Source organism: Capricornis sumatraensis, chromosome 2 (assembly GCF_032405125.1).
Source record: "Capricornis sumatraensis isolate serow.1 chromosome 2, serow.2, whole genome shotgun sequence".
Taxonomy (NCBI): Eukaryota; Metazoa; Chordata; class Mammalia; order Artiodactyla; family Bovidae; genus Capricornis; species Capricornis sumatraensis.
In genome coordinates this window covers 169872027-169897729 of record NC_091070.1, presented here as the reverse complement: position 1 = coordinate 169897729, position 25703 = coordinate 169872027, and the positions used below count along the sequence as shown (strand labels likewise).

The 25703-nt window shown below is 38.3% G+C and overlaps 1 non-coding gene across 1 annotated transcript; it reads right to left on the bottom strand.

Moving 5' to 3' along the window:
• Nucleotides 1-12203: 12203 nt before the first annotated feature.
• Nucleotides 12204-12310, bottom strand: LOC138074646 (U6 spliceosomal RNA). Its single transcript, XR_011144477.1, has one exon. It is a non-coding gene; the product is annotated as a U6 spliceosomal RNA (small nuclear RNA).
• Between the last annotated feature and the right edge of the window lie 13393 nt (nt 12311-25703).

Sequence of the window (25703 nt, the reverse complement as noted above, 5' to 3'; positions counted from 1 at the left end):
AGTATCAGGGTCTTTTCAAACGAGTTAGTTCTTTGCATTAGGTGGCCAAAGTATTGGAGTTTCAACTTCAGCATCAGTCCTTTCAATGAATATTCAGGGTTGATTTCCTTTAGGATTGACTGGCTGGATCTCCTTGCTGTCCAAGGGACTCTCACAAGTCTTCTCCAATACCACAGTTCAAAAATATCAATTCTTTGGCACTCAGCTTTCTTTATAGTCCAGCTCTCACATCCATACATGACTACTGGAAAAACCATAGCTTTCACTAGATGGACCTTTGTTGGCAAAGTAATGTCTCTGCTTTTTAATATGCTGTCTAGGTTGGTCATAGATCTTCTTCCAAGGAGCAAGCGCCTTTTAATTTCTAGGAGGTAACTCAGTACCAGAAAAAAAAAGGGGGAAAGTCATTTGAGTGATTTTAAATGAAAAAGTGAATTTAGGAAAGGATGTAAATGGAATAATTCTGATTAACATTATTATATTTGTAAAATGAGAAATGTGATGCATGTAAAGGATTTAGGAAACACAAAAAGGTAGAATATTACTTTTATTAACACACAGACTATGCTATGTTAGGATATATATATTGTAAGCCCTAGACAATCACTAAAAATAATAAAAGGTAGAGCTAAGATATCAACAGAGGAAATAAAATGAAACACACTTACAAAAGAACAATTCAAATCAATTAAAAGTAGTCAAGGAATGAGTAACAGAGGAAAAAGTAGAGGTAAAAAAATGGAATGAAAAAGAAGATAGTACACTGAAACCCAAATATTTCAAAGATAATACTAAATATAAATGGATTAAATACCCTCAATTAAAAAGACAAATCAATGTAATACAAATGAACCTCACAGATATTATACAATTTGAAAGAAACCGGAAATAAAGAGTACATACTGAGTAATTTGATTTGTATGAAAGTACAGGTGAGACAAAGCCATTTTATACTGATAGAAATCAGACAGACCAGTAAATGCCTGGGACAGAGGGCTGCAAGAGACTGACATTACGAAAATGCCAAGGTGTAAGAGTGAACTTTGGGGGAAGATTTAAAATGTTCTATATCTTAATTGGTTCTATGCATAATACATTTTTCAAAGTCATTGATCTGCCCACTTGGAACGTGAGAGTTTTAGAGTCTCTGGTCCTATATTAGGTTTTTTATTTAGGTCTTTATTTTTTAATTTATTTTCATGGACTCCAAGAAATCACTGCAGATGGTGACGGCAGCCATGGAATTAAAAGACATGTGCTCCTTGGAAGAAAAGTTATGACCAACCTAGAGAGCGTGCTAAAAAGCAGAGACATTACTTTGCCAACAAAGGTCTGTCTAGTCAAAGCTATGGTTTTTCCAGTAGTCATGTATGGATGTGAGAGTTGACCATAAAGAAGGGTGAGGGCAGAAGAATTGATGCTTTTGAACTGTGGTGTTGGAGAAGACTCTTCAGAGTCCCTTGGACTGCAAGGAGATCCAGCCAGTCAATCCTAAAGGAAATCAGTCCTGAATATTCATTGAAAGGACTGATGCTGAAGCTAAAGCTCCAATACTTTGGCCTAATGCAAAGAGCCAACTCATTAGAAAAGACCCTGATTCTGGGAAAGACTGAGGCAAGAGAAGGGGACAACAGAGAATGAGATGGTTGAATGGCATCACCGACTCAATGGACATGAGTTTGAGCAAGCTCCAGGAGATGCTGAGGAACAGGAAAGCCTGGAATGCTGCAGTCCATAGAGTCACAAAGAGTCAGACACAACTGAGCGACTGAACAACAAATTTTGGAATATGGTGCTAAAGAATGTTCTAATTTCATTATTTTACAGGTAGCTATCCAGTTTTCCCAGCACCACTTATTGAAATGACTGTCTTCTCCCCATTGTATATTCTTGCCTCTGGGGTCATAGATTAATTGACCATAAGTGTGGGTTTATACCTGAGCTCTCTATATTGTTCCACTGATCTATCTGTTTTTATGCCAGTACTGTATTGTTTTAATTACTATAGCTTTGTAGTATAAAACTCCTAGAGGAAAAAATAAGCAGAACACTCTTTGACATAAATCACAGCAGTATTTTTGGATGCATCTCCTAAAGGAAATAAAAGCAAATAATAAGCAAATGGGACCTAAGTAAACAAAAGCTTTTGCACAGCAAAGGAAACCACCAAAACAAAAAGACAACCTACTAAATGGGAGAAAATATTTGTAAATTATATGACTGATAGGGATTAATATTCGACATATATAAACAGTTCATACAATACAACATTAATTTTTTTTTTTTAATGGGGAGGGAATTCCCTGGCAGTACAGTGGTTGGGACTCAGCACTTTCATTACCAGGGTCTGGGTTCAGTCCCTGGTCAGGGAACCAAGATCCTGCAAGCCATGCCACAGAGCAAAAAATTAAAAAGGAGGCAGAAGAACTGAATAAATATTTTTCCAAAGAGGAAAGCTGATGGTGAACAGACACAGGAAAAGATGCTCAGCATCACTAATCATCACGGAAATGCAAATGAAAATCACAGTGAGCTATCACCTCATACCTGTCTGAATGGCTATCATCAAAAAGAACACAGATAACACATATTGGTAAGGATGTAGAGTAAAGGGAACTTTCACATACTAATGATGGAACTGTAAATTGGTGCAGTCACTGTGGAAAACAGTATGGAGGGTCTCAACAATTAAAAACAGAACTACCATATGATCTACCAACTCCACTCCTGGGTATATGTTTGAAAAAAAACACAAACAATAAGTTGAAATGATACATGCCTCCCAATGTTCATAGCAACATTATTTATTTGATGGACACTTAGGAAGCAACCTAAGTGTCCATCAAAAGGTGAATGGATAAAGAAGCTTATATATATATATCACATTAATATACACATAGACATAGATATATCACACACATATGTACATACACACACGTGTGTGTGTGTGTGTGTGTGTGTGTGTGTGGCTCAGTGGTAAAGAAACCACCTGCCAATGCAGGAGATGCAGGTTCAGTCCCTGCATCAGGAAGATCCCTGGAGAAGGAAATGGCAACCCACTCCAGTATTCTTGCCTGGAGAATTCCATGGGCAGAGGAGCCTGGTGGGCTACAGCCCATGGAGTGGCAAAAGAGTCAACCACAACTTAACAACTATACACAATGGAGTACTACTGAGTCAAAAAAAAAAAAAAGAAGAAGAATATTTTGTCATTTGGAGCAACGTAGGTGAACTTGTCCCTTGTGGCTCAGTCAATAAAGAATCCATCTGCAGTACAGGAGACCAGGGTTCAGTCCCTGCATTGGGAAGATCCCCTGGAGGAGGGCATGGCAACCCACTCCAGTATTCCTGCCTTAAGAATCCCCATGAACAGAGGAGCCTGGTGGGCTGCAGTCCATGGGGTCACAAAGAGTCAGACACGACTGAATGACTCCACACATGGGTGAACTTGGAGGACATAACACTAAGTGAAATAAGTTAGAGAAAAACAAAAACTACCTGGTATCACTTATATGTGGAATCTAAAAAATACAACAAACGTGTGAATGTAAAAGAAGCAGACTCACAGATATAGAGAACACAGTAGTGGTTTAGGGTTAGGGGTCTGTGAATGGGAGGTACAATCGATTGTGTGTAAGACAGGCTACAAGGATTTATTGCACAACATGGGAAATGCAGCCAATATTTTGTAATAGCTGTAAATGGAGCATAACCTTTAGAAATTGTATAAAATTTTTTAATAAAAAAAAATGGTGACTTTTATTGTGTATGAATTATACACAGACAAAGTATATTTTCCAAAAGCAGCAAACAAACATCTCTCAGCTTTCTTTTTGAATGAGTAAATGGTGATAATGAAGACAACACAGGAGGAAGAGAAAGTCTGGGCTTCACCTAAGAGGGCTGTTTACATGAAGCACCAATTTGAAACTATACTGCTATGCTAGGGGCTGGGAGAACAAGGACAAAAATTACACACTTCTGCTATCTTCAAGGACAGCAATAGTCTAATGGAGGGTGTATGAAAGCAACATAGTTTAACACATTATGAGAAATCTTCCTTTAGAGTTATAAACAAAGTGTCTCAGGAGAGAGGTACTTAATGTTTTAATTTAAAATAATTAAAAATACTCAAAGTTCCTCATCAATAGGTAAAAACAAATGTCTGTGTATTCATACCATAGAATGCTATTTCAACAATAAAAAGAAACTATTGAACAGGCAAAATCATGGATGAATCTCCAAATAATTATGTTGAGTGGAAGAGGCTGGAATTATCCCTCTCAGAAAAAAAAAAAAGGACATACTGTATGGCTCCATTTATATAAAACTCTAAAAACTGAAAAATAATCTATAGTGATAGAAAGCATACAAGCGGTCATCCGGAGGGGAGAGAGGTGGGAAGTGAAGGAATTACAAAGGTATGTGACGAAGCCTTTGAGGGTGATGGATATATTCATTATCTTGATTATAGTGATGGTCTAAACTTTAGACCACTTCTCCAAATAGAATTAGTCTATACTCTAACTGGCTCAAAATTGGGAAAGGAGTGTGACAAGGTTGTATACTGTAACCCTCCTTATTTAAAGGGCTTCCCTGATAGCTCAGTTGGTAAAGAATCCACCTGCAATGCAGGAGACCCCAGTTCAATTCCTGGGTCAGGAAGATCCTCTGGAGAAGGAACAGGCTACCCACTCCAGTATTCTTGAGCTTCCCTTGTGGCTCAGCTGGTAGAGAATCCACCAGTAATGCAGGGGACCTACAGAAGACCTGAGTTCAATCCCTGGGTTGGGAAGATCCCCTGGAGAAGGGAAAGTCTACCCACTCCAGTAGTCTCACGTGGAGAATTCCATGGACTACAGTCCAGGGGGTTGCAAAGAGTCAGATATGACTGAGTGACTTTCACTTTCACTTTCTCCTTATTTAACTTATATGCAGAGTACATCATGTGAAATGCCGGGCAAGAGGAATCACAAGTTGGAATCAAGATTGACAGAAGCAATATCAACAACCTGGTTTCACAGGTAATACATACATCCAAACTTATCATATTGGTAATTTTAAATATGTACAGTTCACTGTAGTCAGTAATACCTCAACAAAACTATTCTTAAAAATGCTAAATGCAATCTACAGAAAAGAAGACAAGATTATGATAAAGCTGCACTGAATTGCATATGATCTATTTTGTAACATAAATCTCTAACACAAATATAACGAAGAAAATATTCAGGTTGGAATAATGATGTTATCTAAACCTTATTTAGTGTTTACTCTGAGCCAGGCACTTTGCTGTCCCTCTCACTTAATTCATTTCGTTCACATATCAACAGTATGAAGTAGGCAGTTTTAATATCCCCAAGTTATAAATGAGGAAACTGAGGACCGAGTTAGAAATATGTTCAACTGGAATATAACAATCACTTTCAGTGGCTTAAACAAGAAAAGGTCATGAGTGATGATATGGGGTGGGAGGTGGGAGGGGGATTCAGGATTGGGAGCTTGTATACACCCATGGTGGATTCATGTCAATGTATGGCAAAACCAATACAGTATTGTAAAGTAAAATAAAGTTAAATAAATAAAGAAATTTTAAAAAATAAATAAATAAACAACAACAAAGACAAGAGGGCTGGAGATGGACAATCTGGTGTGCTTTAAGCTGCCAAGCCATGGGTTTGCAAAGAGTCAGACACTACTTGGCAACTCAGCTCAGTTCAGCCGCTCAGTCGTGTCCGATTCTTTGCGACTCCATGAATCGCAGCACGCCAGGCCTCCCTGTCCATCACCAACTCCCGGAGTTCACTCAGACTCACGTCCATCGAGTCAGTGATGCCATCCAGCCATCTCATCCTCTGTCATCCCCTTCTCCTCCTGCCCCCAATCCCTCCCAGCATCAGAGTCTTTTCCAAGCAGTCAACTCTTCACATGAGGTGGCCAAAGTACTGGAGCTTCAGCTTTAGCATCAGTCCTTCCAGAGAAATCCCAGGGCTGATCTCCTTCAGAATGGACTGGTTGGATCTCCTTGCAGTCCAAGGGACCCTCAAGAGTCTTCTCCAACACCACAGTTCAAAAGCATCAATTCTTCGGCACTCAGCCTTCTTCACAGTCCAACTCTCACATCCATACATGACTACTGGAAAAATCATAGCCTTGACTAGACGGACTTTAGTCGGCAAAGTAACATCTCTGCTTTTGAATATGCTATCTAACTTGGTTGTAACTTTTCTTCCAAGGAGTAAGCATCTTTTAATTTCATGGCTGCAGTCACCATCTGCAGTGATTTTGGAGCACCAAAAAATAAAGTCTTACACTGTTTCCCCATCTATTTCCCATGAAGTGATCGGAACAGATGCCATGATCTTCGTTTTATGAATGTTGAGCTTTAAGCCAATTTTTTCACTCTCCCCTTTCACTTTTGTCAAGAGGCTTTTTAGTTCCTCTTCACTTTCTGCCATAAGAGTGGTGGCATCTGCATATCTGAGGTTATTGATATTTCTCCAGGCAATCTTGATTCCAGCTTGTGTTTCCTCCAGTCCAGCGTGTGTCATGATGTACTCTTCATAGAAGTTAAATTAGCAGCGTGACAATATACAGCCTTGACATACTCCTTTTCCTATTTGGAACCAGTCTGTTGTTCCATGTCCAGTTCTAACTGTTGCTTCCTGACCTGCATACAGATTTCTCAAGACGCAGGTCAGGTGGTCTGGTATTCCCATCTCTTGAAGAATTTTCCATAGTGTCTTGTGATCCACATAGTCAAAGGCTTTGGCATAGTCAATAAAGCAGAAATAGATGTTTTTCTGGAATTCTCTTGCTTTTTCCATGGTCCAGCGGATGTTGGCAATTTGATCTCTGGTTCCTCTGCCTTTTCTAAAACCAGCTTGAACATCAGGAAGTTCACGGTTCACGTATTGCTGAAGCCTTGGCAACTAAACCACAACAAAACAACAATGTGGACAAGGATATAGGAAGGCTCTTCTTCCTTCCACCCCAACTTGCACCACTGTGTGACTACTGCCTCTTAGTTACATGGTAGCTTCTGCACTTTCAGGCATCAGAGGACTCCAGGCAGAAAGAAGCAAGAAAGAGTGAAGTGGGAAAAGACAGAAGGGTCTACTCACTGAATCTCCTAGCTTCCCCAGAGGCCCCACCCAGAGGCTTTTGCTTATTATTTGCCAGAATTGTGTCAAATGGCCACCAGAAAGCTACTAGGAAGAAGGGGATTATAGATGGAGGCCAAAGGAGCAATTCCTGCCTTAAGTACTAAGAAGTGCAGACAGAATTTGATCTAGACTTATTTCCCAAGCCTGTTTTTATATGAATAAAGTTTTCCATAAATTCTTCCCCAAAGGCTTCTTGATATGCCAAGCAAGGGGGAGACATTTCATCCTGAGGATGAGGACTTGATAGAGTATGGAATATGGTATGCATGTAGGCATTGGTAAGTGACACATACATCTTTTGAGTAAGCACAATTAAGGAAAAAGCTTTTCTGTTTTTCCTTAAGTGGAAGGAGTATGTGGAAGGAAGGAGTGAAATACAATGACTTATAGCTTAACTTCACATAATTTCTAATCAATAGCTTTACCTCTTGTGGTTTCCTGTGATTTAGAAATTGCCAGTTTCTGCATATCTCATACCTAGAAAGTTTTCTGGTGATCCATCAGGGCACTTTTAACATTCAACAAGTATTATTACCTAGGTGTAAAGAAGTGGCAAGGTAGGCAGAATATCATCTCTAGGAAAATATTAATAACATTTTAAAACAATAAAAGAAAAGGACATGATTCACATTTATAAGCCTTAAGCGTTTCCACAATAACTGAAATCCAAACCACACTTATTTATAATTCCCAGCCACGAGGTCAAACCCATACGCATTATGTACACAGTGTGTGTCAGTATTCTGGTCACCTGAACTGGATGTCACTCAAGCATTCAATAGACAATAGACATTTTTATCGCTATTTATAAATCCATAAATATATAATCTGTGGTCAGTGAGTTAAACTAAGAATTCACTTTTTCAGTCTAAATTATTAAATTTTCATGATATATTAGCCCAAGGTTCCCTAGTGGCTCAGTGGTAAAGAGTCCACCTGCCAATATAGGAGACTCAGGTTCAATCCCTGGGTCAGGAAGATCCCCTGGAGAAGGAAATGGCAACTCACTCCAGCATTTTTGCCTCAGAAATCCCAAGGACAGAGGAGCCTAGTGGGCTATAGTCAAGGAAGTTGCAAGAGTCAAACATGACTTAGCAACTAAACAACAACAAATATATTAGCCTACTCCACAAACAAATTCAGCAGCCATTTATTGAGCACCTATGAGCCATGCATTGTGCCAGGTTCAGGAGTGAAATAAAGCAGAATTCCTGCCTTCAAAAAAAAAATCACATATAAAAGCAATTTGATGAGTATGCTGAAAGTGTTAGTCACTCAGTTGTGTCCAGCTCTTTGCAACCCCATGAATGTTACACCGCCAGGCTCCTCTGTCCATGGAATTTTCTAGGCAAGACTACTGGAGAGGGTTGCCCTTCCTTTCTCCAGGGTATCTTTCCAATCCAGAGATTGAACCCAGGTCTTCTGCTTTGCAGGCAGATTTTTTTACTGCCTGAGCCACCATGGAAGCCCTAAGTACCATGGTTCAGTTCAGTTCAGTCGCTCAGTCATGTCTGACTCTTTGGGACTCCATGGACTGCAGCACACCAGGCTTCCCTGTCCATCACCAACTCCTGCAGTTTACTCAAACTCATGTCCATTGAGTCAGTGATGCCATCCAGCCATCTCATCCTCTGTCATCCCCTTCCCCTCCTGCCCCCTATCCCTCCCAGCATCAGAGTCTTTTCCAAGCAGTCAACTCTTCACATGAGGTGGCCAAAGTACTGGAGCTTCAGCTTTAGCATCATTCCTTCCAAAGAACACCCAGGGCTGATCTCCTTCAGAATGGACCAGTTGGATCTCCTTGCAGTCCAAGGGACTCTCAAGAGTCTTCTCCAACACCACAGCTAAAAAGCATCAATTCTTTGGCGCTCAGCTTTCTTCACAGTCCAACTCTCACATCCATACATGACTACTGGAAAAACCATAGCCTTGACTAGATGGACCTTTGTTGGCAAAATAATGTCTCAGCTTTTTAATATGCCTTGTAGGTTGATCATAACTTTTCTTCCAAGGCATAAGTGCCTTTTAATTTCATGGCTGCAGTCACCATCTGCAGTGATTTTGGAGCCCCCCAAAAATAAAGTCTGTCACTGTTTTCACCATTTCCCCATCTGGTTTTAGAAAAGGCAGAGGATCCAGAGGTCAAATTGCCAACATCCATTGGATTATCGAAAAAGCAAGAGAGTTCCATAAAAACACCTATTTCTGTTTTATTGACTATGCCAAAGCCTTTGACTGTGTGGATCACCACAAACTGTGGAAAATTATGAAAGAGATGGGAATATCAGACCACCTGACCTACCTCTTGAGAAATCTGTACACAGGTCAGGAAGTAAAAGTTAGAATTGGACATGGAACAACACACTGGTTCCAAATAGGGAAAGGAGTATGTCAAAGATGTATATTTGTCACACTGCTTTTTAAACTTATATGTAAAGTACATCATGAGAAATGCTGGGCTGAATGAAGCACAAGCTGGAATCAAGACTGCTGGGAGAAATATTACTAACCTCAGATATGCAGATGACACCACCCTTATGGCAGAAAGCAAAGAAGAACTAAAGAGCATCTTGATTAAAGTGAAAGAAGAGAGTGAAAGAGTTGGCTTAAAGCTCAACATTCAGAAAACTAAGATCATGGCATCTGGTCCCATCATTTCATGGCAAATAGATGGGGAAACAGGAGGAAGTACTTGGGTAGATGTATATAATTTGCACCACAAATGTCCTTCCAATTCTGATTTCTATTTCCTTCACATTTTTCTTTTTCTTTCTTTTTTTTTTTTTAACTTCTCTAGAAGTAACAGCAAGATAGTTGAGCAAGATGTTCAAGTAAGGGCAAGAAAACTATAGAGTTTATGCCTGGTAAGTTTTAGAAACATACTATCTAAAATTTTTATCACTTAAATATAACACAAATTTTCAAATTACTTTACCAAAGATTAAGTGTGTTGCTTCTGCAGATATATCAGTTATTTTCTGTTCCAAGTTTCAGACTACTGCCTAGAAACCAGCACAGATACTACATTTGTACTGAAACCAACAGAAGAGGGTATTCAAGACAAGCACAATTCACTGCACTTTATCATCTATGAGCACGAAGGCTGCACAATGTTGAATTTCTCTTCCACTCAGAGAAAAGGAAACATACATATACAAACACCGCCTTAACAGTGTTGGTTAGCTGCTTTAAAATGAAACAACGTAAAGATCATAGTCAAAGAAAACCCAAGCTTTATATAGAACTACAGGACATGAGCTATATACACATTCCTTCTATCATCAATGATTTTGTGATATTTCAATGTAGGCCCTGAGACCTCAATATTTCTTTTTAAATTTTTTGGCTGCACCACATGGCATGTGGGACTTTAGTTCCCCAACCAGGGATTGAGCCAGCACCCCCGCAGTGGAAGAACAGTCTTAATCACTTGACTGCCAGGGAAGTCTGAGACTTCAATACTGAAGCACTGTCATAAAACCAATACTGACTACTCTGAGAAAAACACATTCGTATGTAATCAAACTCAACCAATGAGAAGGCAAGTGCAGAGCGATCTCAGTCACACATTTCCCCTGAAAATAAAAAGATAAAACAGATTATTATTACTATAACATAACTCAGATAATCTCAGTGATAGCCACTCAAGAATTCCCAAAGCTTTCAGGGAGTCAGTGGACAATCACTAAGTGCTTACTGACCAGAGGCCACTTTCCAGGCACTGTGCTGGATGTGCAGACAAGTACTTTCTCACACAAAGTCTATTATCTATTGATAAGTCTTACAAGAAGAAAACTATGAAAAAATAAGTGTTCTTAAAGTGTTAAAGTGAAATATACAGAAACTGTAGTAAATAAACAGTCTTTAATCAGTAGTCATTGTCTGACTCAAACAAGTGTAATAGGAAATCATGATGAGCAGTCAGGGAAAAGAAAGCAGCACTGAAAGAGTTTTAAATGATGGACAGGCTATGAACACAAAAAGTAGAATGGTTTAAATGCTAGGAATCACACAAAAGGGCACAGAGTTAGAAACACACACAGATGGTAGGAGTTGGGTAGGTTACAGAAAGGACAGTCCTGGTTTCCATGATCAGTTAGCATCAAGCACTGGGTATGAATGTTGGACAATTAAGTTAGATGCACTGAGTGCTATCCTTATTCATCAGAGGGCAAATAGAATGAATACAATCACAGAAAACTAATCAAACTGATCATATGGACCACAGCCTTGTCTAACTCAATGAAACTATGAGCAATGCCATGTAGGGCCACGCAAGATGGATGGGTCATGGTGGAAAGTTCTGAGAAAATGTGGTCCACCGGAGAAGGAAATGGCAAACGACCTCAGTATTCTTGCCTTGAGAACCCAATGAACAGTATGAAAAGGCAAAAAGATATGACACTGAAAGATGAACTCCCCAGGTTCATAGGTACCCATTATGCTACTGGAGAAGAAGAGAAATAACTCCAAAAACAAGGAAGAAACAGAGCCCAAGCAAAAACAATGCCCAGTTGTGGATGTGACTGGCGATGGAAGTAAAGAACAATGTTGTAAAGAACAATATTGCATAGGAACCGGAATGTTAGGTCCGTGAATCAAGGTAAATTGGAAGTGGTCAAAAAGGAGATGGCAAGAGTGAACATAGACATTTTAGGAATCAGTGAACTAAAATGGACTGGAATGGGTGAATTTACTTCAGATGACAATTATATCTACTACTCTGGGAAAGAATACCTTAGAAGAAATGGAGTAGCCATCATAGTCGAGAAAAGAGTCCAGAAATGCAGTACTTGGATGCAATCTCAAAAACAACAGAATGATCTCTGTTAGTTTCCAAGGCAAACCATTCAATATCACAGTAATCCAAGTCTATGCCCCAACCAGTAATGCTGAAGAAGCTGAAGTTGAATGGTTCTATGAAGACTTACAAGACTTTTTTTTTTTTAATGTTTTTTTTTTTTTTTTTTGAGGCTTGATCGGGTTTATTGACCGCCTCTTGGGGGGACGATGCTCAGGGTGGCCCGGCACCAGCACAAAAATATGGAATGCTTCACGAATTTGCATGTCATCTTTGAGCAGGGGCCATGCTAATCTTCTCTGTATCATTCCAATTTTAGTATATGTGCTGCCAAAGCGAGGACTACAAGACCTTTTAGAACTAACACCCAAAAAAGGTGTCCTTTTCATCATAGGGGAACTAGAATGAAAAAGTAGGAAGTCAAGAGATACCTGGAGAACAGGCAGATTTGGTGTTGGAGTACAGAATGAAGCAGGGCAAAGGCTAACAGAATTTTGCCAAGGAAACACACTGGTTATATCAAACACCTTCTTCCAACAACGCAAGACAAGACTCTACACATGGACATCACCAGATGGTTAACACCGAAATCAGATTGATTATATTCTAGGTAGCCGAAGATGGAGAAGCTCTATACAGTCAACAAGACTGGGAGCTGACTATGGCTCAGATCTCCTTGTTGCCAAATTCAGACTTAAACTGAAGAAAGTAGGGAAAACCACTAGACCATTCAAGTATGACCTAAATCAAATCCCTTATCCTTTATACAGTGGAAGTGAGAAATAGATTGAAGGGATTAGATCTGACAGACAGAGTGCCTAAAGAACTATGGACAGAGGTTCATGACATTGTACAGGAGGCAGTGATCAAGACCATCCCCAAGAAAAAGAAATGCAAAAAGGCAAAATGGTTGTTTGAGGAGATGTTACAAATAGCTGAGAAAAGAAGAGAAGCTAAAGCCAAAGGAGAAAAGGAAAGATACACCCCATCTGAATGTAGAATTCCAAAGAATAGCAAGGAGAGATGAGAAAGCCTTCCTCAATGATCAGTGCAAAGAAATAGAGGGAAATAATAGAATGGGAAAGACTAGAGCTGTCTTCAGGAAAAACAAAAATCCCAAGGGAAAATTTCATGCAAAGATGGGCACAATAAAGGGCAGAAATGGTATGGACCTAGCAGAAGTAGAAGATATTAAAAAGACGTGGTAAGAATACACAGAAGAACTACACAAAAAAGATCCTCACGACCCAAATAAGCATGGTGCTGTAATCACTCACCTAGAGCCAGACATCTAGGAATGTGAACTCAAGAGGGCCTGAGGAAGTATCACTATGAACAAAGCTAGTGAAGGTGATGGAATTCCAGCTGAGCTATTTCAAATCCTAAATGATGATGCTGTGAAACTGCTGCACTCAATATGCCAGCAAAATTGGAAAACTCAGCAGTGGCCACAGAACTGCAAAAGGTCAGTTTTCATTCCAATCTCAAAGAAAGACAATGCCAAAGAATGTTCAAACTACCGCACAATTGCAATCATCGCACACTCTAGCAAAGTAATGCTCAAAATTCTCCAAGCCAGGCTTCAACAGTACATGAACCATGAACTTCCAGATGTTCAAGCGGGATTTAGAAAAGGCAGAAGAACCAGAGATCAAATTACCAACATCCAATGGATCATCAAAAAAGCAGGAGAGTTCCAGAAAAAACATCTACTTCTGCTTTATTGACTATGCCAAGCCTTGACTGTGTGAATCACAACAAACTGTGGAAAATTCATTAAGAGATGGGAATACCAGACCACCTGACCTGCCTCCTGAGAAATCTGTATGCAGGTCAAGAAGCAACAGTCAGAACTGGACATGGAAAAATGGACTGGTTCAAAATTGGCAGAGGACTACATCAAGGCTGTATATCGTCACACTGCTTATTTAACTTATATGCAGAATACGTTATGCAAAATGATGGACTAGATGAAACACAAGCTGGAATCAAGACTGCAGGGAGAAATACCAATAACCTCAGATATGCAGATGATATCACCCTTATGGCAGAAAGCAAAGAAGAACTAAAGAGCCTCTTGATGGAAGTGAAAGAGAATAAAAAAGCTGGCTTAAAATTCAACATTCAGAAAACTAAGATCATGGCACCTGGCCCCATCACTTCATGGCAAACAGATGTGGAAACTATGGAAACAGTGAGAGAGTTAATTTGAGGGGGCTCCAAAGTCACTGCAGATAGTGACTGCAGCCATGAAAGTAAAAGACGCTTGCTCCTTGGAAGAAAAGCTATGACCAACCTAGAGACCATATTAGAAAGCAGAGACATTACTTTGTCAACAAAGGTCCGTGTAGTCAAAACTATGATTTTGAGATGTGAGAGTTGGACCATAAAGAAAGCTGAGCACTGAAGAATAGGTGCTTTTGAACTGTAATGTTGGAGAAGACTCTTAAAAGTCCCTTGGACTACAAGGAGATCAAACCAGTCAATCCTAAAGGAAATCTGTTCTGAATATTCACTGGAGGGACTAATGTTGAACCTGAAATTCCAGTACTTTAGCCACATGATGAGAAGGACCTGACTCATTGGAAAAGACCCTGATGCTGGTAAAGATTGACAGCAGGAGGAGAAGGGGACAACAGAGGATGAGATGGTTGCATGGCATCACCGACTCCTTGGACATGAGTTTGAGCAAGCTCCGGGAGATGGTGAAAAACAGGGAAGCCTGGCATGCTGCAGTCCATGGGGTTAACAAAGAATCGACATGACTGAGCAACTGAACAATAAAAAATTCTAATAGGGTTAAAAATCACCCCTGATTAAAACTAATTTGCTTCAAGACTCTCATATATCTGTCCATAGGCTAATTCAACACTCTGCTAGCCATTAATTGTGGCTTCTGGCAGCAAACAAAATGTCAGTGTCTATTTCCATGCATTATTTTTATCTGAAATCTTCTCTATGCATGATCCAAATTTACTGGAATCATAGTCTGTTCTCTGTAGTATGTGAAAAAGTGGAGAAACCAATTATGTGTAATTAGTCATGGAGTCACACTATATTATCAGAGTTTATTATTAGCAAATTTCTTGACAATAGAAAGGACAAGAATAGAAATATTGTATTACAATGGAGCTATGCTGGGGTAATTTGTTCAAATTACTCTTATCCTTAAAAAAAAAATTACTCTTACCTCGCTTAATTTTTTTCTCCATAGTATTTAATGCAAATCAGTATACTTTACACACATTTGTCACTTCTTTTATTGTCTTTCTTCTCCCAGGGAATGGAACTGTTATGAGAACAGTGGCCTTGGTATTTTTCACTAAATATCTCCAGCACCCATAACATTCAGTACTGCAGGGCTTAATATTCCAGCATTATAAACAATCAATAAACAGTTAATGACTTTATCATTTAGGAGGCATTGGGAGAGTCCTATGATCCTTGGCTAAATAAAAATAAAAACAGAAAATCAAATGCTTTAAATTTTAACTATTCTGTATCAAAAAATCCTTCCAATTTCCTAAAGACCCCTTCTCTACTGTAGTTAAAAACGTTTGGCACTTTCAACAAGCGCTGAAGAAAAGTGATTGAGGTTATCATTTACTGTCATATTATGGTTATTTCAAAATTTATTGCTTATTACTTTATAATTTACCATGAGGTGATGGCTATAATCTGATTTGCATTGGAATAAGGGAAATGTGAAATTTTCTACTTTGAAATTCAGGTTACTTCTCATCAAGAGACATATTAATGTAATATTTTTTCATTGTAACAAACACTTAAGGATATTTCTAAAATTATGATAAATATTCCCCTTGTAGATAGTCATATTAGATTCTAGTATTTTACACTTTTATTAATATTTTTCTCCTTTGCCCCACCCCAATCATCACTGCTCTATAAAAAATATTTTCAATTCCTGAACATCTTTCTCTTCTTTAGAGATAATTCTAAAAATTACATCATCATTTTTGCATAATTTAATTTATTATTTTATGACAGGAATTGTTAAGATAACATTATAACTTTTATCTTTCTAATACTTATGAAAATTTCCCCTTAATCTTTACCTTCAGCCAACTTAGAATCTGTAGCCTCCCAAAATCCTTTTCTATATCAACATGAGAGCCATCATCCACTTTTCTTAGCTATGATTTTTCACTCTGACACTTTGTTCTAGCTATCATGACACCATAATAAGCTTCAAAATGTAAAACAAACCTGGTGCTAGGAAAACTGGACAGCTACATGTAAAAGAATGAAATTAGAACACTAGAACACTGTTTATAATAGCCAGGACATGGAAACAACCTAGATGTCCATCAGCAGATGAATGGATAAGAAAGCCATGGTACATATACACAATGGAGTATTACTCAGCCATTAAAAAGAATACATCTGAATCAGTTCTAATGAGATGGATGAAACTGGAGCCTATTATACAGAGTGAAGTAAGCCAGAAAGAAAAACACCAATACAGTATACTAACACATATATATGGAATTTAGAAAGATGATAAGGATAACCCTGTATGCAAGACAGCAAAAGAGACACAGATATATAGAATGGACTTTTGGACTCAGAGGGAAAGGGAGAGGGTGGGATGATTTGGGAGAATGGCATTGAAACATGTATACTATCATGTAAGAAACGAATTGCCAGTCTATGTTTGATACAGGATACAGGATGCTTGGGGCTGGTGCATGGGGATGATCCAGAGAGATGGTATGGGGTGGGAGGGGGTAGGGGGATTCAGAATTGGGAACTCATGTACACCCGTGGTGGATTCATGTCAATGTATGGCAAAACCAATACAGTATTATAAAGTAAAATAAAGTAAAAATAAAGATTAAAAAAAATAAAAAAAGAACACTTCCTAACACCATATACAAAGATAAACTCAAAATGAATTAAAGACCTAAATGTAAAACCAGAAACTATAAAACTCTTAGAGGAAAACATAGGCAGAACACTCAATGACATAAATCAAAGCAAGATCCTCTATGAACCATCTCCTAGAGTAATAGAAATAAAAACAAAAGTAAACAAGTGGGACCAGATTAAACTTAAAAGCTTTTGCACAGCAAAGGAAACTATAAGCAAGGTGAAAAGACAACCCTCAGAATGGGAGAAAATAATAGCAAATGAAACAACTGACAGAGGATTCGTTTCCAAAATATACAAGCAGCTCATACAACTCAAGACTAGAAAAACAAACAACCCAATCAAAAAGTGGGAAAAAGACTAAACAGACATTTCTCCAAAGAAGACATATAGATGGCTAACAAACACATGAAAAGATGCTCATCACTCATTGTTAGAGAAATGCAAATCAAAACTACGAGATATCACCTCACACCAGATAGAATGGCAATCATCAAAAAGTCTACAAATAATAAATACTGAGAGGGTGTGGAGAAAAGGGAACGCTCTTGCACTGTTGGTGGGAATGTAAATTGATATAGCTGCTATGGAAAACGGTATGGAGATTCCTTAAAAAACTAGGAATAAAACCACCATATGACCCAGCAATCCCACTCCTAGGCACATACCCTGAGGAAATCAAAACTGAAAAAGACACATGTATCCCATAGTTCATTGCAGCACTTTTTACAATAGCTAGAACATGGAAGCAACCTAGATGTCCATCAACAGTCAAATGGATAAAGAAGTTGTGCTACATATACACAATGGAATATTACTCAGCCATAAAAGGAATTCATCTGAGTCAGTTCTGATGAGGTGGATGAATCTAGAACCTATTAGGCAGAGTGAAGTGAGTCAGAAAAAGAAAGATAAATATTTTATTCTAATGCACATATACGGAATCTAGTAAAGTGGTACTGAAGAATTTATTTACAGGGCAGCAGTGGAGAAATAGACAGAGAATAGACTTATGGAGATGGAGAGAAGGGAGGAGAGGGTGAGATATATGGAAAGAGTAACATGGAAACTTATATTACCATATGTAAAATAGATAGCCAATGGGAATTTGCTGTATGGCTCAGGAAACTCAAATAGGTTCTCCATATCAACCTAGAGGGGTGGAATGGGGAGGAAGATGGGAGGGAGGTTCAAAAGGGAGGAGATATATGTATACCTATGGCTGATTTATGTTGAGGTTTGACAGAAAACAACAAAATTCTGTAAAGCAATTATCCTTTAATAAAAAAATAAATTAATTTTTTAAAAATATGAAACCCAAGAAACAGCTTGCAAGAAAACACTGTGAAGTTTTCTCAGATATATTTTGCTATTATATTTAAAATCTTTTGTCTGTTTTGAAATTGTTTAATATTCCTTTCAACTACTGAAATTTCTATTTGTTATTTTTTTCTCTTTGATAATAGGTTCTGTGGCATTTTAAATAGAGATTACACATAAATATCATTAAGATAGTAAAGTTTGGTTTAACATAGTATAGTTTTACACAAGAGCATTTCATAAAAGTTTGCAAATATCATTATTCACAACAGCCAAGATACAGAACAGAAGCAATCTAAGTGTTCAAAGGATAAAGATAAGGCATGGACATGCACACATACACATAAGAACACTACACAGCCATTAAAAAGAATGAAATGGGCCTAGAGGAATTATGCTAAGTGGGTAAGTCAAATAGAGAAAGACATATATTGTATTTCATTCATATGTCAAATCTAAAAAAAGAAAACAGAAACAGTCATAGATACAGAGAACATATACAGTGCTATGCATCAATTATATCACAATAAAACTGGAAGAAAAAAGTATGCAAATAAAATAATCCCCACTTTGGTGGGAAAATAAAAGGATTTTGGATGTAAGTAGAGTTTTACAGTAAAACCTCAGAGATAGATTTTGTGGGAGATGCAAAACTAAGTCAAGCAATTGCTGAAGTTAACAATTTAAGACAAATACTAACACTGAAGTATAAGATGATGATGGCAAGTGTAAAGTTAATATTTTTAAAATATTCATTTGTATTTTAATGACACACCTAAATAAGAAAGGGCCTCATTCAGAAAACATTCTGTTTAAGAAGTTTATCTGTTGTGCCTACTCTGAATTCTAAAATCTTCAAATTTTCTTCCCTACCATCTCATTCAAATACTATCTTTAATACTATTTGGAAAATTATTTTTGTATTACAAATGACAGCCAAAAGGATTAAAGAATAACTGAACCAATATTGTAAGATAAATTATATATAGACAAATAACTTAGAATATGCTTTTACTCTTCATAAGACAAGCCAGGGTCATGGTCTTGGTATCAAATGTAAGAAAAACAGTTATATTTATGTGAACTCATCATCCTAAACCATATAACTGAAAATAACACATTGTTCCATTGTATCAGATATGGAGGTATTTGACTGTTCCAGTTTTTACAAAGGTGTCTGAAAATTACACATGCAGTGTATCATATCCAACTCTGCTTCAAATGTATCCACTCTGCAACCCCACAGACTGTAGCCTGTCAGACTCCACTGTCCACGGGGATTCTCCAAGCAAGAATACTAAAGTGGGTTGTCATGCTCATCTCCAGGGGATCTGCCCAACCCAAGGATCAAATCTAGGTCTCCTGTGTTGCAAGTGGATTCTTTACCATCTCAGCCACCAGGAAAGCCCAAGAATACTGGAGTGCGTAGCCTATCCCTTCTTCAGGTGATCTTCCTGACCCAGGAATCAAACCAAGGTCTCCTGCATTGCAGGCGGGTTCTTTACCAGCTGAGCTACCAGGAAGCTCCAATCATAAGAACTTTCCTTAAAAAGTTTAATCGGAAAATATACAGATTACTAATAAAGTACATAAGGCAAAAATCTGAATTATGCTGCTGAAATTTAAAATCTGTACCTAGCAGCATACAGAAAAAGAGAGAGAGAGACTGGTTTATTTCCATATCTCTACTTATTTAAATGATGTGAAATTATATTAAAAGATTCTTACCAAAGTCATCACAACATTTCACCTCATTAATTAGCATACTATCCAAATACACTCTGGCTTATTAAAAGTTTGAATATGCCAATGAACTATCTTGACCCAGAAAGGACATGAAAAGTACTGTCATCTAACACTAAACCCAAAGAAGCAGCACTGAAGGCCTTTACAGGAAAAGTAGAGCTGTTTCTGCTTTGGGAGAATTCATTTCAAATTAAGCATCTTAATTTTATGCTGAAGTGATTCACTAGGGTGAGGGAAAAACAAATTTGATTTTCAAGCATCAATCAATAGGATTAATAGGCATTAAAGCATAAGAATTAAAAGCTTATCAATTTGGCTCTGAGGATTTCTGGACAGATTACCTCCCTTTCATAATACCAGCAGAAGGAATTTCAGTATCTGCAAATGACCTGGAACAATTCTGAGAATGAAAGAATAAATGATTCAAAGTTGTTTGTAAATTGTTGCCCATTTAGAAATATTTATCTGAGGTTTCTACTTCAGGTTAAACCTTAACGAGGTTGTCTACCCATCAGCATCACTAAGCCAACCCATTTTCAGAAACCATGACTGGCAAGGGAGTCTTTCGGTCTATTTCCATCTGAATAGCCTCACATTAAATTATGCTTAAAAACAAAGCATTCAGATTTTTGAAAGGATACAAAACACTGATTAGTTCATCCTCAAAATGTTTAGCAAGATCTCAGCAGGAGATTAAGGGAAGTCTAGAGAGAACAATCAAGCTCTTGCTAAACAGGAAAATTCACCTTGCCTCAAAAAATTGCCAATAATGTACAAAGTTACAGCAGCAGCAATTATGGCCAATGCTGTACTCTTGTGTATGGGAACTCAGAACTAAAATGCATATCAGAGTGTTTTAGAAGAGTATGATCATTCTGTACAGGGATTCAACTTTACATTAATGTTAGTTATAAAGAGGTCCAGCACTTGCCCTATTAGAACTTGGCAGTACAACCCTTCCAGATGGCCCCATCCAGTTCTGTTTGACTAGACACATTTCTTTCTCTTCACTCCAGGCAGTAGAGTGGAAAGTTAGACAGTGTTTGGTGTCATATCCAGGTTCAAGTCCTTGCTTTGTACTTATGAGTTCTGCAAATCATTTTACTTATTTGACTCTCAGTTTCCTCCTCTATAAAATGTGGGTAATAATTCCTACCTCCAGAAACAATTATGAGAATTAATAACACAGTTTATCTGAAGTGCCTGGCACCGGAAAAGTATGAGGTGCTTTTCTTACCTGATATAGATAGAGCTTTATAGGTAGTAAAGTAACATTTGAAAGACAAACTTATGAAATTTCATGCAATTAAACTTTGGCTTCCAAAACAACACTGAAGATGTTATTTTTCCTACTAAGGAATTATTCTAATGTAAAAAAAACTGGAAAAGAAAAAAGCTTTACTCTTCAAATAACTACCTTAAAACATTCTACTTCTGCCTTTCTGTTCATGACAATGAACTAGGAGGATTATGAAGTAATGAGGCACTTTTGAAATCAGTGTTTGAAGCCTGTGAGACTGGGAGAAAACACAATGCCACAGCGCCAGAAGTTATTGAGACTCAGTGCCTGATAATAAAATTAGAAGTGGTAGAAGTTTACCATAGTTCAGTTCAGTTCAGTCGCTCAGTCATGTCCGACCCTTTGAAACCCCAGGAACCGCAGTACGCCAGGCCTCCCAGTCCATCACTAACTCCCAGAATCCACCCAAACCCATGTCCATTGAGTCAATGATACCATCCAACCATCTCATCCTCTGTCGTCCCCCTCTCCTCCTGTGCTCAATCTTTCCCAGAATCAGGGTCTTTTCCAATGAGTCAGCTCTTTGCATCCGGTGGCCAAAGTATTGTAGTCTCAGCTTCAACATCAATCCTTCCGATGAACATCCAGAACTGATCTCCTTTAGGATGGACTGGTTGGATCTCCTTGCTGTCCAAGGGACTCTCAAGAGTCTACTCCAAAACCACAGTTCAAAAGCATCAATTCTTCCATGCTCAGCTTTCTTCACAGTCCAACTCTCACATTCATACATGACCATTGGAGAAACCACAGCCTTGACTAGACAAACCTTTGTTGGCAAAGTAATGTCTCTGCTTTTTAATATGCTGTCTAGGTTGGTCATAACTTTCCTTCCAAGGAGTAAGCGTCTTTTAATTTCATGGTTGCAATCACCATCTGCAGTGATTTTGGAGCCCAAAAACATAAAGTCAGCCACTGTTTCCACTGTTTCCCATCTATCTGCCATGAAGTGATGGGGCCAGATGCCATGATCTTCGTTTTCTGAATGTTGAGATTTAAGCCAACTTTTTCACCCTCCTCTTTCACTTTCATCAAGAGGCCCTTTATTTCTTCTTCACTTTCTGCCATAAGGATGGTGTCATCTGCATATCTGAGGTTATTGATATTTCTCCCGGCACTCTTAATTCCAGCTTGTGCTTCTTCCAGCCCAGCGTGTCTCATGATGTACTCTGCATAGAAGTTAAATAAGCAGGGTGACAATATACACCCTTGACGTACTCCTTTTCCTATTTGGAACCAGTCTGCTGTTCCATGTTCAGTTCTAACTGTTGCTTCCTCTCCTGCATACAGATGGCTCAAGAGGCAGGTCAAGAGGTCTGGTATGCCCATCTCTTTCAGAATTTTCCACAGTTTATTGTGATCCACACAGTCAAAGGCTTTTGCATAGTCAATAAAGCAGAAATAGATGTTTTTCTGGAACTCTTCTTGCTTTTTCAATGATCCATCAGATGTTGGCAATTTGATCTCTGTACTGTTTTATTATGATAAAAATACACATGATTGTCACCTCGAGTCTACTTGTAACAACTGAAATTCTTCTTTGAGATTCAGAAGTCATCTTCATAGAACCAAATTAGCAATATACATGCTTTTATTTTTCGAAGGTCTGAGACTGGGTCTATTTTCAAATATGTCAATTTCAGTTATGGTTAAAGCAGAATATGTTTTTACTTTCTTACTGTAATTTTAAATAGCCATGCAAAATAGCACTGTCCCAAAGTTCCAATATCAGCATGAGAATAAACCATCCTGCCAAAAGGTCAATATTTTTATCATCTCTAACACTTTTTTCCAAAGCTAGATGTGGAAAGAAAATGTGCTCTACCCCATATATAATAACATCAGAATTTCCACAGAAGATGATCTCCCTTGTCCTGGAATTAGGACCATTCATATAATTTGCTAAGCAGAAATATCTGAAAGTAACAAAGCACAGGTATTCTAATTATATTCCTGTAGGTTATAAGCAGTGATATTAATGTATCAGTTTAAAAGAATGAGTGACCATCAGCTGGATGTGGGTGTGGAAGGAAAAGAGAATGATGACAGGTGTGCTGGTCTGCTGCCCCTTCCCCCCTTCGATAGAAGATCAGGAAGAACCAGAAGGGCAGGGTGGGGCCATCTCCCAGGTAGGAATGGCACTAGCACTTTATTTCTAGCCTTGGTGGGGAGGGAAGCGAGAACCAACCACACCCATGGGCTGATTATTTTTCCTCAGTTCTCCTCAAGAATAGAGTAGAAAGTGGGGAGAAGGACGGGGGTTTGGGAGGCAGTCCAGGAGGAAGCAGGCTTCTCCTCTAACTTGTGTTCTCCACATTTCCTTGTCTAGTGTTAACCTACTGAGTTTGGCGGCCAAGTCTGGTGAGCCAGGAGTGGCTGCTTCTCTTGGATGCTCTCAAGTAGAACCCTGTCCTTCAAGCCACTTCTGTGATCCCTGATTGCTGCTGGTTATCCTTCCTGGACCAGGAGATGGGTAATGCACACATGGTACCAACGTGGTACCAAGATTCCAAAATTAGTTCGTGGCCAGTCCACACGTCCGCTCAGTTATGGTCAATCATGCACAGATAGTCTCATGTGCTGTTGATATCTTCTTGCTTCCTGCTTATGCTAAATGGAGATGGCTCTGTTACTTCAACTACAGACAAGAGGAGACTAGTCTACAGAATTAAAATACCCACTAATTCAAGAGCAACAAAGAATGGGTGAGATTAGAAGAAAGGAGTTCTCAGCATACCTGAGAGTTTTTGAAGAATTGTTCATTCTAAAATCCTAAGAAGAGGGTAGAATTCCTATAGAGTAAACTGCTTCCATGATGTTGGCTAGCAAAAGACCCTTTAGAGTAAATGACTTACACATAAAAATGTAGAAAACTTAAGAGTATGACACCACTTACAGCAGCTGCTAACAGAAAAGACAGTGGGAGGTGACCTTGAAAGGATTATGAAATTTAAAAAAAAAAGAGCTTAAGATTTAGGGTCTGAAAGAGCAACTAATATGCTAGAATAATTCTAAATGCTTTTTAATAAGGGTGAGGATGCAGGGGCAAAGGCAGGTTATAATTTAAGCTTTCCCATTTCTCTGAGATTGTTTTCTGAATAAGTGTACTCTATACAGATATCCAAGGGAGAAGAAAAATAGAACATAGACTACTTATTATTGGTAGAGCAATTTCTCTGAAATAGTAGCTCATAACTTATTAATGTGTGGCTACAGCTACCTTACAGTTGCAGTAATGAACACCGTCTTTTCAGCATATAGTTAAATACATGTAGCTAGACACAAGGTGTCCTTCCCCACTAATAATGCTAATTTATGGATCAGTGCCTAAGAAATTGACATTGTGGGAATGCAGTAAATTCTGTTTTGCACTTTTTCTCCATACAGGAAGTCTTCACAGAGAAGTCAGCAAAACAACTGTTGTGGCTACATCAGTCAATCAATTTAAATAGAAATTCTAATGTACAGTTTGAAAGCTCTAAGAGTCATTCACTAAAGCACAAGACTTTATTATCAATGAAGGATATATTTTCTGTTTAATTATTCTTATTAAAATCCCTTCAAGTACAAGTACCCAGGAAAAAAAATGTATTTTTCAAAATAAATCCAAAGCTTAACTTTCAATGTTAGTTTTACACACCAACTCTTCTGAAGGGCACAAATCATCAGAAATAGTGACAGGACAAATAGAAGATAAAGCAGAGTTCTTCCCAACAACCTATCAGCTCACCCTCTCAATTCTAACTAGTCCAGACACAGACCTATCTCATTTTTCACTTTCCCCAGGGTCCTTCCTACTTTGAGAGATTCCTAAGAGCTTGACCTCTTTCTTAGAATTTTTCCTCTTGCTTCCCAGTCTCCATACCACTATGTTTTGTCTTCCTTTAGCTGTTCAGCTTTTTCTTCCATATTTCTCAAAGTAGTCCTAAGATTCCCAACCTCGTAGTCTCCCACAATGACGCAGACTGAAATACTATACTCACCTGCAATGGCTTCCTCCTCTTCTCTGTTCAATCTATCCTTCACAAGATAAAATATCCTTAGCCACTAATTCTCTCTTAATATGTTTTTAATTTCCCTTCCCAGAGGAATCTGATGGCTTCCATTTCTTTCCTACATCAATTCCAAACTCTTAATTGTATAATTCAATTATCAGCAACCTCCATCAATATTCATGTGACTATCTCTTACAATTTGAATTAATGAATTCACATACATACAGACACATCTGTGTTTTTATATGTATTAATGCTTGTTTCTAACTGTTGCTTCCTGACCTCCATATAGGTCAGGAAGCAACAGTTAGAACTGGACATGGAACAACAGACTGGTTCCAAATAGGAAAAGGAGCACATCAAGGGTGTATATTGTCACCCTGCTTATTTAACTTCTATGCAGAGTACATCATGAGAAACGGTGGGCTGGAAGAAGCACAAGATGGAATCAAAATTGCCGGGAGAAATATCAATCACCTCAGATATGC